The following is a 16,118-nucleotide window of genomic DNA, read 5'->3' as shown; positions in this document are numbered from 1 at the left end:
ATTCACCTTCAATAAGAAGTTCCTACCCTTCACCTAAATCTGATGTTTATCCTCAACATCCTTACTGGTACTTGAATCCTCATTTTCCTGGTATGTTTCCTTTTTTCCTATGTTTTCTTACTTTCTTTTTAACCTGAACACCCTTCCAGAAAATTCAACATCCTAGTCAGGATGATTCAAAGATGTCTCAATTACTTGACCTTCCACCATCTCACTTTGCTGATCTCCAATCCAGAAGATCTTTTGATGCTTTTGGCCACTAAAATTGGTGAGAAAGCCTTTTTTCCCCTCTTTATTCACCTGGGCTGTCATGGCTGCATTGCAGTCCCTTTATTGACCACTGGTTGGCATCAGCCAAACTCCCAGAAATGATTTTAAACACTTTCCATTGTCTCACAATCCCAGTCACAGTTCTTTCTTCACGCTTTCAATGGATAAGCTCATATCTGACACAACTCCCTTAATTTTCTATCTTATGCTTCACGAGTTATTCATTTGCCATCTCTTCGTTTCTCTGTCTATGAGATAGAAGGGTTCCTATTCGTTGTCAGAATTCATCCTTTCTTCTGTGTCTTCATTCCATTTCTTGGTGCTTCTGTTAATCTCTTGCTCCATAAACCATTCTATTACTCTGGCATTTTCAACATAATTTTTATACTGTCTTCCCAACACACTAAAAAAAAAGAGGAAAAAGCCTTTATTCAAGTTTGTCACTTCTCCAAGCTGATGCCTATTTTCTTCTCTCCTTCGCTTTAGTGTCAAACAAAATCTATACCCTTGGCTCCCCTTCAGTCATCTTTTCTTCAGTGATCTTTTGCTTTGACCTCACAACCTTGACACTGCTATTTAGTTCCTTTCCGAAATTTCTACTGTCCTGTCATTGCTGTTTTCTGGTTCACCTCTTTGACTGCCTTTTCCTCCATAAATATACACTCTCTGATGCAACAAACTAATCCGTTTTCTTGGTGGCAAATATCTCCCTGGCAGGTGACTCTTAAGTATATTTGTACAGCCTCAACCTGCTTACACAGCTCCTGATCTCCATTCCCAATGCTTCTTGACCAATTTTATAACAGCCTTAGCACTTCAACCACTGTAGGTAAAATCAAGCCCATCTTCCACTGTGGAAGCTATCTTTTAATTCTGTTGACTACAGCACCTACTCTCAGTCAACCACTATTGAAGGCTTGGAGTCATCCTAATATTCCTTTTCTCTTTCTCATACTTCTCTCTTTGGCCCTCTTTGGCTTCTAGTCAGTTTCCAGTAGGTTTTACTTCTGCAGAGGTTAACTTTGTCCTTCTGATACATCAGGACCTTGGAGCTTCTCGTAGGAGCCATCGTACAGTAAATCTCCTCCCTGCTTTTCTATCTCTTTGTACACTGCTGTCAGATTATTTTCTTAAGTATGACTCCAATACTACTAAAATTCTTGTTGATTTCCCACTACCTACCAAACTAAGTCCACGTACCAAAATATGGCAATCATTGTCTTCATATCTTGCTTCATCTTATTTTAACAACCTTACTTCTCACAACACCACTTTAAGACCATGAGTTTCAACAACAATAAAATAAATGGTCTGATCATAATCTGAATTTCTACCATGAGGTTATCATTCCAGGTTCCCAAGACTTGGCAATGGGGAGGCATAGGCACAAACCCTAGGCTTCCCATTGAAGGGAATACCTCCCTTCTCTCCTAAGAATTAAGAGTCATGGACCATCCTGAAGCAAAACTGAAAAATAGGTAAATTTGATTTTGGCACCTTTCACCCATCCCCTTTCCTGCAGCTCTTGTTGATCTTGATAATTACATCAAATTATAAAGTCCCTGTCTCAAGGCTACTAGGTGAGAAATCTTTGGGTGGGAAAGGAAGTCCCCTTCTGTGACCTTATTTTAGAATGAGGAATTTCAAGAGCCTGAACCCCTCTGGGTTATAGATGTCTAGAATTATTTAGGAGATGATACTGTTAATTAATATCAATAAAAGTATGTTTCTGCCTCTATGTAACCACAATTATGAAAATGGATAGACACATTTTCACCAAATTGTGAAGATCTGGCTATCAAGGATTGACTCAAAATATACATTATAATCTCTATGAAAGATTTACTTTGAGGGACCTTGGAGAACACTTCAAAGAGATTGAGGTTAACCTCTTAAAGAGCTACATGATGCACAAGAAGCCTCATGTCTGCAGACCAAGATAGTCATGCTATGGGCAGAGAAGACAGTGGCCTCAAATCCGAGCTGGGAATCAAAAGTTGCAGGGTGGATATTCCAGGTAGATTTGCAGTTGCACTGCTCTGTACATTGTCACCTACTTGTATCATGCGCTGTAGTTTGTAACACCAAACTTTATTTGTTTAATGACGGCTAATGATTTCTCTCAAGTAACTCAGTGGAGACCAATTATGAATAATTATATAAATTATCATTGTTCCCACTTTTTGTGTGCTTGCTGCATACTTTTATGCATCATTTTAATTTAGCCCTTAAAAGGATTTCATGAGATTATTGTCTATTACTGCTTTCAGATGAAGAGACTGAAGGTCCTTGTCTTAGTCGGTTCAGACTGCTATGACAAAATAACAGACTGAGCAGCTTAGAAACAGCAGAAATTTATTCTCACAGTTCTGGAGGCTGGAAGTTCAAGATCGAGGTGCCACCATGGTCAGGTTCTGGTGGAAGCCTTCCTTCTAATCCGTAGCTGGTGCCTTCTCACTGTGTCCTCAAATGGTGGAAAGAGCTAGGGAGCTTTCTGGAGTCTCCTTTATAAGAACACTAATCTTATGCATGAGGACTCCACCCTCATGATTTAAGCACCTCCCAAAGACCCCACCTACTATTTCCATCACACTGGGCATTAGGATTTCAACGTTTGAGTGGGGAAAGGGGTGCAAACATTCAGGCCACAGCAGTTATAAAGATTAAGAAACTTGTTCAAGGTTGCACAGCTAGTAAATGGGGGGACTGGGACCAAGACCAAGGTCTAAGACCAAACGTTTCTTTTCTCTCTAAGCCTTTCATCTGTCCCCAGAAATGGTCCCTCTATCCCAGCTTCTGTGCCCTTCCAGCCTCATTCACTGAAAACTTTGCCTTGCTCCCTTTCCCGGACTCTACATATCTTCCTCTGCTAACCTGCAAAACCAGATGAGACCAGCCGCAAGATAAAATATCTATGTCATTTGTATAAAAAATTAATTAGCAATTTATTAATTTGTAACTTCCTCAAATTATAACATAAGCATTTGAATAGGACTGTTAATGTCATTGTGATATTTTATATGTAAATATTTTGCTTCATAAAGTATGATAAATAGATTATGCTTTCAAGACTGATTTAAGATAATTTTCGTGCTTTCTATTACATGATTTTAAATCACATATTATTTCTCAAGATTATATCCCTTATGAAACTTGGGGTTCAACTATATCTTTAAATTGCTTATAGTTTCTTGGATGGAAACAAAAGGCTGTTTAGATAAAAGATAGAGCTATGTCTATAAGGCTTGAAATTGCAGTCCTAAAGCTTCTGCAGGTAAATCATGTGTTTATAGCCTGTTATTTTTCCCCCATACAGCAGCAGGCTCACAGATGGTGATATGAGTGATTGTCTCAGAGGTCTGAGCTTTCTTTTTTCTCCAGTGAATAAAGCCAGCACCAGTATTCCCACCCACAGAAGTTCTTGTCATCACCATGACTACTTGAAAGGTACTTGTTCATGGTCTGGCTCTTAACCCATCATTGATAAACCAAAACCCTCCTCCCCACCCGGAATTCCTTTGGGTGCTGCAATCCCACCAGGCTTTCTGGTTCCTTGAGAAGTCATCCTCATAGCCAATCGGGTGGGACAGTGGTAGAATGACCTCTCTGAAGGAAAGAGGAGATCTTGACTGTTTAGAAGCCGCTCTACCCTTGAGCAAGCTCTCTTTGTGTAACAGGTACTTGGTGGGTCACACAGAACCTGATTACACTCACACTGCGCACTGCGCAATATCTGTCTGTAGCTATTCTGCAAATGTAATTGGGCGGCTAAATTATAAACGGGAAAAATATAAAGATATCAACATCTGCCAACAATTCCTAAATTGCATGTTTCTATGCCCAATAGTTGTGACTATTGCATATATTTATATAATTTAAAATAATTACAACTGTGATAGAATCAATGCATATGAATTTATTCAATGCTTATATCAAATAAGAAGTTGAAACTATTTTATATGAATTTAATAAAACAGATATTCTAATTTCCTTTTTCACTGCTTTCAAATATCCTACTAGCCAAGATTACATTTTAGTACTTTAGTACTGATTAGAATTGCTTGGAGAATTTTAGCAAATACTAGTGTCCAGGTTCCACTCACAAAGTTTCTGATGTAATCAGTGTGGTGTGGGACACCGAGTATATATATATACCTTGGTAACTTATCATTTCTGCTCTTCTTCTAAAACTATTTCAAAGGTTTCCATTTGCCAAGCCTCATACCTTCGCTTAACAGAGTCAGATGGTTAAGATTTACATTCAGAAAGGTAAATTTCCCTACACTTAACATGTAGATATTCTACAGAGGCGAGAGCGTCTTGAACCATTGCTAAACTTCCCTTCACAAAAGTCAACTTAACACTTATGCCTCAATTTCTACACCTGTGAAACAGGTATGTTATTTTGTGTAAATAATTCTGGTTGACTCAAGTTGTAGCATTGCTTCCAAGCAGTAGAGGGAAGTATTGGTCTGGGTATTTCTAGAAAAGGCAATTCAGGGAATTGAAGTAACTTCTGGCACGTGGGCAAATGGGGAATCCCAGCAACAAATATTTTTTTCTCCTCATCAGTTCAGACAAGCTCCTCAGTCCTTTCATTTGCATTGGAAATCTAGCTTTCAGGATTCCGGGCTTGAAATTAATCAGGGACCTCTCTAAGTGCTAGGCAATGTATCACTGGTTAGGGTCGTTTTCAGAGGTGGAATTTTCCCTTCCTGTCAAGTTTCTTGCAAGTTTCTCACTTCCCTTCTTTGTCTCATGTGTTATTTTGTTCTCCACTTCTTTGGCAAACAAAATGAAAGAAATTATACATGAGAGAATACAGAAGGACTGACCAGGGCTCTGTCTGACATAGAGCAAAAACTTATAATGGGCCTAGAGGAAAGGATCCTACCTGGAACCAAAGATAGAATTTCTCCAATATCTCGAGAATGGGACATCATTCTGTCTTCTTACTTTACAAGTCCAGATTTAACTTTGAGACGCAGGGTCCAGTTCAGAAACTAGGTTTATATCTGCACTTGATTAATACCTGGGATCAAGCTGCTCCCATCCTTTTAGAGTTAGGACAGTGGAGAAGCCGGCAGACGGTGCCTGGAAACTGTTGGCAGCATCAAAAATATGAGCTGGCCATCCAGGACCAAGGAGCTGGATATGAGTTCTTTAATAATCCATGAAGTGATACAGCAGAAGGAATTAAATTACATCACTTAAATTAATTGACAAAGCAATTAGCAAGTTGTCCATAAAGCCCAAAGTAGCCAAATATTATAAATCGTGGCACCACCTGCTGGCTGGAGGACTTTTCTTGTTTGTGTTTCTTGCTATTAGCTTCATTTACATCATTATTCTCCAACAGCAACCAGGCAAGGCCTGCAGACCTTCCTGTCATTGCATTACCTTCTTGGTCATCAATTATTCTGGTTCAGAGATCAGAAGGTAATTTAGGCGTTAGCTAGCTGATCTCAGAGTGGAATAAAGAAAACATGTCCCCATGTTTCCTCAGTATTTAGAACCCACACTAACAACACTTTCAATATTTACCCAGAGACAGATGAAATAATGAGCCTAGCAAATCTGTGCCGTACACATATTTCAGCAGTGACCGTAAAAAGACATCACACTTATCATATTCAGCTCTGTTCCCAAAATACATTTTTTGACAGAAGACAAATTAGATCGTCTCACTGCTTGGTGATGGGATCCATCTCTCTACAAGGGTTTGATTAAATGCCTTTGACCCATGTCATTGACCACAGAAAGGAGAGAGAGTACATAAATAAATTCTGTGATTTAAAAGTACACTCCAGAAAGTAGGCTTCTCTGGGAATCCAGCTCATTCAGCTGCATGGTCTGTGCTCCTTTGTTTTGTCCTGCCCCAAATGAAAGGGCTTCCTGGGATAAGGCCACATGGAAAGAAAGATGCTGCCCTTGCACCTCTGACCTTAGGTGCGAATAGAAGAAAATGGATATGGGATGAAAACAGTAAAGGCTATGCAGTAATTGGTAAAACCTGTGACCCAAACCATGTGCATATGACAAGGCCGTGTAACATCATCTTGGGAAGATGGTTCCCTTCTACCCAAATGAATGGAACATCTTTTGTAGTAAATTTTCAAATTCATTTGGATCATAAAAATGTTCACTGGTTCGTGAAATGTCCCTTGACACTACCTCCATGTATTAATGCTGTTCTCCCTTCCTCCATTCCTGAGTCCTATGACCCAAACCATTAGGCCCAGACACTACATGTGTCCATTGATTTTAAGGAATATTGTGATCAAACTGTATTCTCACTATGATTTTCCCATGAAAACTGAGCCAAATAAGAATACAAAGATGGGTACACAGTGATCCCCTGTTACCCTTCACTGAATCTTGTTTTTGTTTAAAGCCTGGCCTCATTTTGTATTTTTGTCTTGACTCTTCATACAAAATATCAGTAAAATCAGTAATTATATTTACGATTGTGTTGATACATCATTAGAGCCAAAACATTTTTTTCTACCTTGAATGGCGCCTATTTTATTGACGATATACTATCTTTTAACTTGCTCTATTCAAGTAATATAATACAAAAATTTGCATCAGCTAGATTTTTGGAACTCAAATTGTATGTTGGATATCTTAGGGAAATTTGATCATTGGTAATATCTTGTGATGAATTTTAAGATAAAACTCTAATATCCCTTTGCTGATACATCTATTTCAGGGAATAAAAAAGGTTTCTATATGTTGATTTTCCTTGTAGTGATATATATATGAGTCATCATTCATTATATTGAATGACTCTTCATTCCAAATTAAACTCTTCTTTTGCCAGAAAGAAAAACAAAGTGAGTGGGACCACACCAGGACCCTATAAATGTGTTTCTCATTGAAAGTGTAAGGTTGTCAGTGCGGTGAAGTCAATAGAGGATGGGCTTGGAGTATTCCAACTGATCTGTCCCTCACCAGCTAGATGGCCTCGGGCAAGCTGAAGTTCCCATACCTTTAAAATGGAGATAATAAATAATATTTGTAGACTTTCTGTAAAGATAAAATAAATCGTCTTTGCTTGATGCCTGCCACTTGCTAAATGCTTAATGACAGTAGTAAATACTTAATAAATGAATGATAGGGTGCAAGACTGACTTAATGAAGAGTTACCTGTCCATGTTTGGAGGTCTCTGGCCAGGCCAGGATACCAAGAGCTATCCTAAGAGTATAGATCTTCATAGATCTGTTTCAGACTCAGGCTAAGTAAGTTCTAGATATTAGTATCTTTTGTATTGGGAAGTGATAACAATGGGCCGGATATGGGAAGGTTAGGCCTCTCCTAGTCCTGGTTTTTACTTCAGAGACATATCTGTGCTATCTTTTTACAAATGTCCACTGAATGGGATAAGAAAGACAGTCTCTACAGAGCAGCAGTCCTGAGCAAGGAGCCTCTGGAGCTGACACCTAACCACTGGCTTTTGATATTGTTGATCTGATGTATTTATACAGAGCCTCACCATTGAAAGGGTGCTGTTACACTAGCATGTCTATTGCTCTTCACAACACCTTGTGCATTTAGTAGAACAGGCATTTAGAGATGGACAAAAACAGACCCAGAGAGGTCAGATGACTTTCTCATAGTCATGGGCTAGTAAAGGAAGGATCCAGGACTAGACCCCAGATCTCCTGACTCTCAGTATTTTTGTTTCTCCAACACATGGCCCTGCCATTCTCTAGACTGTGGTTGTTGCTGCTGTTATCTAGCAAAGCTTGAACAGTGGACAGGCTATCATCTTAAAGACAGAGTTATTGTTCAGCCCTCATGTAAGTATGATGGTCACCAAGGAGAAAGAAGCTTACACATTTGAGCATCTGTTGAATGGTAGGTATCATTCAAAATGTATTTCATTTCACCTTAATATCAAGATGAGGGATATACAAAAGTTGCACTTCACAGTTGAGTAAAAACATTCTAAAGAGTTTAAGTAACTTGCCCAAGTTCAAGAGGAGGAGCCAAAGATCTCAAACACGTTTTCTGTCTAACTTCAAACACATTTCCTTTCACATACTATGTCACTTGTCCATATTCAAAGCCATGGACTGTTTACTTTGAGGAGCACCCCAAGGGTTCCCATGATAAGGGCAGCCCTGATTTGGGGAGATCTTGAGAAAGAAGCCTAAGTGACCCAGGCAGATGCCTAGAGAAGTCTGTTTGCCAGTGAGAAGGGGAGAATCGGGCAGTGTGAGTGAGGGCTGCCAGCAGTCCTCCCATTCCTCTGCATGGCTGTCCACAGTGAGGGTGGCCCGATTCTGCTCTTGAATGTACTGTGGCCAAATGACTCCAACTCTAGCTCCTAGTGTCAGCTCGAAGGAGGGTGGCTGTCACTGTAGGACTTGGGGTGAGGAAAGTGCATGGTGCTGTGCTCTGCCTTCTTTTACATGCTCATGTCGAAATCACGTCCCTCTCATCCTCCCTAGGAAGTCTGGGTTTGAAGCATAGATTCATTTTATTTCCCTGCATCCCCTGCTAACAGCGTGCAGAAGAGAAGCACTCTGGATCTTCAGGGAACCTAAGACAAAGAACAAAATGGGAGCATCACAGAGAAAAAATAAATAAGATGGCAGTAACACAAGAAATTGAAAGTGTTCAGCATTTAGCCATTTCTGCGTTTTCATTACATCCATACACACACACACACATGCACTTACACACATGTTCAGTCTATGTATGATCTATGGGGCCTGCGTATGGTTTTTGAAATCCCCCTTCTCCTAATGATATCAACCTTGGGGGATGTTCCACAATGAAAGTAATGTCACTGGGCAGCAAAATGCATTAGTTTAGTCATAGACTAGACATTTGAGTTTAGCAATCCCTTAAGTGCTTCCTTTGTAGTTTATCATGTATGCAAGTGTGATAGAAATGCAAGACTTTGGACTATTCTGTCTAATTCAGACCACTCCACCTCTGCTTTGAATAAGACATCTTTTCCTTTCATTTCTTCCCGCCGTCAGAGATGAACCAAAGATCATTCAGGATAATTTAAAGTTTTAGTGATGTAAGCAAAAGGCTGAAAGACCCCAATCCTTATACTTACTGCTACTTAACCTTCATCTGACCCTCAGACTCCCCACTGACAAGAGGCCATTTTTCTTTGTATCTGAGGGGAAGTCTTTGTTCTAGAAAAGACAGCTCCTGTCACCCCCTGGTAAAGAAGCTCAAGTGTCTTCAGAGAACCCGGTAGGAACCCCAAGGCTCAGTTTCCCTAACAAATGCATTAGCCCTTGGCCATTGGACACAAAGCCCTCTGCTCCTCCCACTGCCATCCAGTGGCTTTCTCCTGGAGACCAGAGTTTGTGTGTTTCAGGCACATTTCAGGCAGTTGCAGCCAGGTTTGCCTTTCCACCAGAGTTTAAAATGGGGACTTTGCCTGTCCATTTTCATCCTCTCTGCACCTGCTTAATAGAGTCATGAGCCTCTCCTCCCACCTTCTCAATTCTTCTCTTGAGTCTTTGGGCAGACCAGATAGCTGGAGCTCAGCTGAGCGTGGCTGGCTGCCGCTGTCCTCACCACCCCCACCCTGCCTGAGCAGCCTTGAGTGTCTCATTGTTCCACAGCCTAGGCAACCCTCTGTCTCCTTCGAGAGGGAAGAGTTCAGTGCAAGCAGTGTTCATTCTACCCCATGGTGAGGGCACTGGGAAACCTGTGCTGCTCCGTTATGGTTAATGCTCTGACAGAAAAGTTTGGGATTCAGAGAGCCAATAAATCAGACCCTTTTGCCCTCCTGAGATGGAAAACAACAGGTGAGTGCAGCCACCAGACAGATAAACATCAAAATAGCAGCTTTATTTCTGATGAAGCTAATTGGAGAATGTAATGTGGTTTGGATGTGCCACCAAATGAGCAACTTACCCTGCCCTCTAAGTTGAATGTGTGCCCCCTAACTGCACCCACCACACACACAAACACACACAGGGAATCCTGTGAGCAATTAAGTGTGTTGTTCGGACAGTCAGCTTGCAACAAAAGAGGAAGGGGCTGACTGGGCATGCTCAGATTCATCATCCAGTTTTACCAGTCCCTTCACAGAGGAGGGGGTCTGCAAGTCTCCCCCATCATTTTTCTCTTTGTAGAGAGGATTGGAAATTTCCTTTCCTCTATGGGAGAAGAGAGGAGTGGGGGGTAAGGGCTTGTCCCCATCAGGAGAATTTGTTTCATTCCTGTCATTGGAGCCTGGAAAGACACAGGCATCCAGACAGGCACGTGGATGGAGTGCAGAATTCCAGTGGCTCAGAGTAGCTGTCTGCAGAAGTGGGTGTAGACCAGGAATAAGGAAGGAAATCAAACCTTGCCGAAGTTAGAGTTATGGTTGTGGGAGACCTAAGGAGGGAGGGAAAATAAAGGACCGTAAACTGACTCCTCTGGTTGGTCCTGGGCTGGATGTCTGCCTTCCAGCAGGTCATCCATCATCCTTATTCTTTATCTGTTAAGTGAGGATAAGAACATAAGTCTTAACCATGTCCAGCGAGGTTCAGGACCACTAATGAGGTAGCAAAAGTGACAACACTTAGCAACATTTACAGGACTAGGTACATTCTGCAAAACTGCTGGCCTAGACCTTCCATGAACATCAATGTCGTACATAGAAGACCTATGACAGACACTGTGAAGCAATTAGGGATATATGAACACGGGCTGTCTATTAGTAGTTGTGGAGTATCAATGGTAAATTTCCTAAGTGTGATGATTGTAATTGTGTTTATCTAAGTAATGTTCTTATTCTTAAGAGATACATGTGGAAATACTTAAGAGCAAAGAGTCAGGATGTCTAACTCTCAAATGGTTCAGCAACAAAATCAAAAATATTACATATATCAAATATACACACACACTCCTACACATATAAGGAAAGAGAAAAGGAAAAATAAATGGGGCAAGATGCTAATAATTGGTGAAGGTTATACACCCATCCATTGTTTATCATCTTATTCTTGCAGCTCTTCTGCAGATCTGAAATTTTTAAAAATAAAAAGTTGTGGTGAGCAGGGAAGAAGCTCTAGAGAGGCGGAGGGGCCAACCAGGAGGGAAGGCTGATGCGTGGGATGTTATTGGCAGGCGACTGACGTCTCCAGGAGCAGAGAAGCTGGGGGTACTTTGATCTGTTGGGGATGCTCCTGGGGTCAGAGACAAGAGGGTGGGCTAGGGGAGCAGCAGGATTTTGATAGGGAGCTGGAAGGCATGAGAAATGAATCTTGCTCCCTTCTCACTGTTCCCAGGGCCAGGCTCTCTGAGAGCGTAGCCCTGGGTTGCCACACTGTGTACTCTGAGCCCCGAGGGAGGGACTTTCTTGTATCAAAATGTAAATATTTACACATTGGGTGATTTCATCCTTTTGCCTCAAGACTTCTTAGCATCCCAGGCCATCAGATCCCAGAGAGGCACCTTCGGGTTTGTTTTGTCTTTTCCTAAAGCCATCAAGTAACATGCCTTCGTGTTAGATTTTAGAATCGTTTTGTGACTGTGGTGGCACCAGAGAAACCTTTGCTAAATTTAGCCTTGTTGCTAATTAGGAACAGAGGACATGTTAAGCTCCAGGCTTAAATACAGAACTTGGCAGGATACCAAACTATGGAATCAAGCCGTCATTTCAGATTGGGGGAAAAACCAAGGCCGAATTACGCTGATGGTTAACCTCATATATTGTCATTTTTCTCTTCCAGACCTTCTAAACTCTGCAGGCATCCACACACCCGCACGCACACACGCAGGTCATTCTTGGCTATCCTGCTCATCGTGAATTCCTCGTGCCTCCTTTTTTAATGAAAAGGCAGTGGAGCCCAGGGTTAGAAGCAGGGTGAGAGAAAGAGTGTCTATGTTGACTTTATACTGGAAGCTATTATTGTATGGAGTGCCGTGTATAATGACAGGCCATCCCCATTGAGAAGAGGCATTGACCACATTCTTAGTTACATTACTGCAAGAGTTGCATTATTCCTGTTGCCATATTTACATCACTTTAGAGCCAGACAGTGACTGCAACGACAATAGCTACACTCATCCTCTAATCCAAGCATAAAGCAGGTCTTTCAAGTCAAGCTTTAGGCATCTACACAGCTGTATCTAATGCTACAGTGCTGCTAGTATTTAAAGAAAAAAGGGAGCAGTCCCTGAGTTATTTGTTCACTTTAGTGTCTCTATCATTTAACCAAAATAACTTGAAAAGGGTGTTGTTCTCATCTCTTGGAGCCATGTGCATTTCCCCCGGCCATTAGGGGGGCTCCTGGAGCTGCCAGCCTCTAACCTTTCCTCCTCCCTTCCTGCAACCACATCATAGTTGATGCAATGATGGAAAAACTAAATTGGGCAATAAAATAGAATGGAGATGAGAAGAGAAGATAGACAAGTAGACTGAAGAGTAGAAAGAGGAGCTGCGGTTCTTGCCATTGCTTTGTACTCTGCTCTGCCTCTTCCACCCAGGCAACTATCTCTTCTGGGTCTCAAGTGGAGCCCTCCTTATATTCTTTGGCTGAGACCAGATGCCTCCCTGGGCCTGAGTCTTCTGGCCTCTGCTGCAGAATTGCCATTCCAACGGGATTTCTAAGTGCTGGAGCCAGAGCAGGAAAAAGGCCGTGTGTTGAAAGCAAGCCTGCCCCTCCAATGTTGTTCTCAAGCACGCCTCCAGAGGAGTATTTATTATAAAGGAAGAAAACAGTAATAGCCTAGAACTGTCTGTTTGTTCAACTCCAACTTGAATGATACCAAAGATTAAATCTTGGCTTCCAATTGTTTCATGCCAAGCCTGTTATATTTAAGGTCCAAATATGTGCACCATATGTCATACTGTAGCTTGACAATTACCTCAACAGGCAGTGTCAGACAGATGGTAAACATTACTACCAGGCATACGTACATTTAGAATTAGACATTTAAATAAATTCAAGCCTGTCTTAAGCTTATTAAAAGGATTTGGGTCTGTAAAGCCATTTGGGGCATCTGCACATGCTGAAGTATCTTTTGCATCCTGAACAGATTCGGTTTGATTTAAGCACCTTCGGGCTACAGATGGCAAGTGACATGCGTTCTCTTTGAGCCCTGTACCTGTAATTAGACCAATAATGGCAATTAAGCAGAATGTAAGGAAACCTAAACTTCAGTTCTTAGTATCACAACCATGCATTCCTGCCCACGACATCACAGAAAATCCTCCTCAGGGAACATCACCAACATCTCCTAAAGGCCCCAAACTTCAGAGAGAGAGATTAGAAAGCTACAAAGGTACCTGCCTCAGGACCAAGTCAGAATCTGTCTGGTTTAAACCTCAGGCTAGATAGCAAGCTTTTGACATGAAGCTCACAAACTGCAAATAAAGGGTAGCATTCCATGGGAGAATTGAAAGAAGGCTTCAGGTGAATGTGTTTTAAGATTTTTTTTTCCCCATAGCTCTATAAAAGCCCTCTTTACACTCTCTTCTTTCAGGCTGTTTGGAATCCTATTTGGCATTGCAAAAAGGTTCAGTATGGTTTGTGATAGGAAACTAAATGAGGCTGGGGATGAGGTCCTGCAATTTTATTAAGTTGCAAGTGTAGCCGAGGTTACCCTCCGAGAGGGTGCCCCTGTAGAGTGGTTTGATTTTTTTGAAGACCCTGCGTATGGCCCACCTGGGTAATTCACTGCTAGAATTATTTCCCTGCTTAGATCAGTTACTTGGCTCAACTTTTTAAAAGCAACTTCAATCTATGTGCATAGTGCTTGACAAACCATAGATGTTCAATAATTTGGGAAGAAAAAAGAAAGGGAGGAAAGGAGGACAGAAGGAAGGGAAAGAAGAAGGAATGAGAAGCAAATCAAGACTTTATTTTTTCAGATGCATGTGTAACCTCAGGATCCTTACCCAATGGAGAGTGCAAACCCAGTGTAGTGGTTACACACACAAATGCTGAGTCTTGGCCATTCTGAATTCAAATCCTGCCTCCACTTCTTACTAGCTGTGTGACCTTGTCACATTTCTTGACTTCTCTATGTCTTGTTTTTCTCATGTGTAAAATGGAGATAATAATCATTCTTTTCATGAGAATTAAATAACTTAATATATATTGTGTTTAGAACAGTGTCTGGCACTATGTCAGCTGTTATTTTTATTTTGGGAGACAGAGCTCAAACCCAGGTTTTTTCTTTCAAACAACCTGATTAGAGGGTTCAATACCATTTTCTTCCTCTTTAACTCTCTTTGGTACATCAAGTTTTCATTCTGGACAGCTCCGGACTTGTGTTAGAGAACTCTCTTACCCTGTGCATTTGGTGATGCTGCCACATCCATGCATTTACCTCTGGGGCTGAATCCTAATGTCAGACCTACAGCCTCCTGTGGGGGTGTGAAGAGGTGTGTTCCAAATTCTGGTGTACCTGTATGTTTGTGTGTGTGTGAGTGATAATAAAAGCAGAATCCCAAAACCCTGGGCCATGGCCAAATTGAGACCTTTGTCCCACTTACTCAGATGAGCTCCAGAAACATATGGAGTGGCTGTTGGAAGAACATGTGTCTCAGTTCTATTTTTGTTTCTCCTTAATAAAGACAGATTGGTTTAGCGACTTAATTACCAAGCCCTCTCGCCCATTCTTCCATTGGCTCCTGTTTGTCAGCCTCTTGGAATCTGTGTGCAACACTCCCCATATTCTCTACAATCCAATAAGTAATCCAGTTTCCCTGGTAGGACATTGAAAGCCTCAAAAATAACGCCCCTGGATTCTGGTGGCCTCATCTCCCTGTACAGCTATTTGCCATCCCTAAACATTGTGAGTGCTTCTCTATCTCTGCCACTTTACGCATGCTGTTTACTTGGCAAAGTCCTCCCCTACTCTTTCAAAGAAGGTAAAAATAGCGGCTGGGATGCTCTGCGTTATTTCAGGCCCATTTGCCCTTTAGTCCGGGGCTTCTCAAAGTCTTGCCCCAGAACTAGGGACTAGTTCCTCCCCTAGGGACTGGTGAGAAATGCATATGTTCAGGCCATTTTCAAACTGAATAAGAAACTCGGGAAGTGGAGTCCTGCAAGATGTGCCCTCTAGGTGACCCCAATGCACACTAAGGTCAGAGAAGCATGTCTCAGCCCATCATTTGAAATGAATTGCTCTCCTCTTTGGTTGCAAAACATTTTGCTCATTTTTTTTCGCGACCTTTGTGTCTTAGTGATTATTTGAAAACATTTCTGTCTTCTCTTTCCCTTGGTAAATGCTTAAGACAGATTGTTGTATCCACTGTCGTATCTCCCAAACTGGCCCTTAGTAGACTCTCAAAAATCTATGAAATTAATTCTGTTCAAAACCTGTGTGTTGAGCATTAAATATGTGCCAGCCTCCGTGCTGGTCCCTTGAAGAGATAAAAAGAACAATGCGTCATGGGACATTGATCTGAAGGAATTTACAATCTAGTTGCAATGTCAAGACTTGCATATATGGGATGATTAGAAAAAACATTAAATAGTCTGAATGCAGAGGTGCGTAATGAGTGCAGGCAGTAAGTGCCACAGGAAATCAGGAAGAGGAGAGATTGTGGCTGGCTTTACAGGGGCTGTTCATGGAGAAATGGGATTTGAGCTAAGCCTGAAGGGTAGAGGCTGTCAGTGGACCTTGAAGAATAAGGATGCATTTCCTTGAATGGGAGCAGGGAGACTAGTCTATGAACCTCACACCTCCTCTGACACCACCTTCCATATGGCACTTGGTTCTTAGAGGGCTGAATAAGATCCATAAATACTTTATTTTTAATGACTCAGATTAATGTGTTATTAATACCTTGCTAAAATTAACCAAGTACATTATAATCTAATTTATGAGAGGAAAATCTGGGTGTATAATAAGTATTCACAGTATC

At 41.4% G+C, this 16,118-nt stretch overlaps 1 protein-coding gene across 15 annotated transcripts in view; it reads left to right on the top strand.

The window, feature by feature from the left end:
- SEMA6D (semaphorin 6D) overlaps nt 1-16,118 on the top strand; it is a 570,904-nt gene that overhangs the window by 287,007 nt on the left and 267,779 nt on the right. The window lies entirely within an intron of this gene.

This window comes from Equus przewalskii, chromosome 1 (genome assembly GCF_037783145.1).
Source record: "Equus przewalskii isolate Varuska chromosome 1, EquPr2, whole genome shotgun sequence".
Lineage (NCBI taxonomy): Eukaryota > Metazoa > Chordata > Mammalia > Perissodactyla > Equidae > Equus > Equus przewalskii.
The sequence above is the reverse complement of the archived record's forward strand: the minus strand, read 5'-3'. Positions and strand labels throughout refer to the sequence as shown.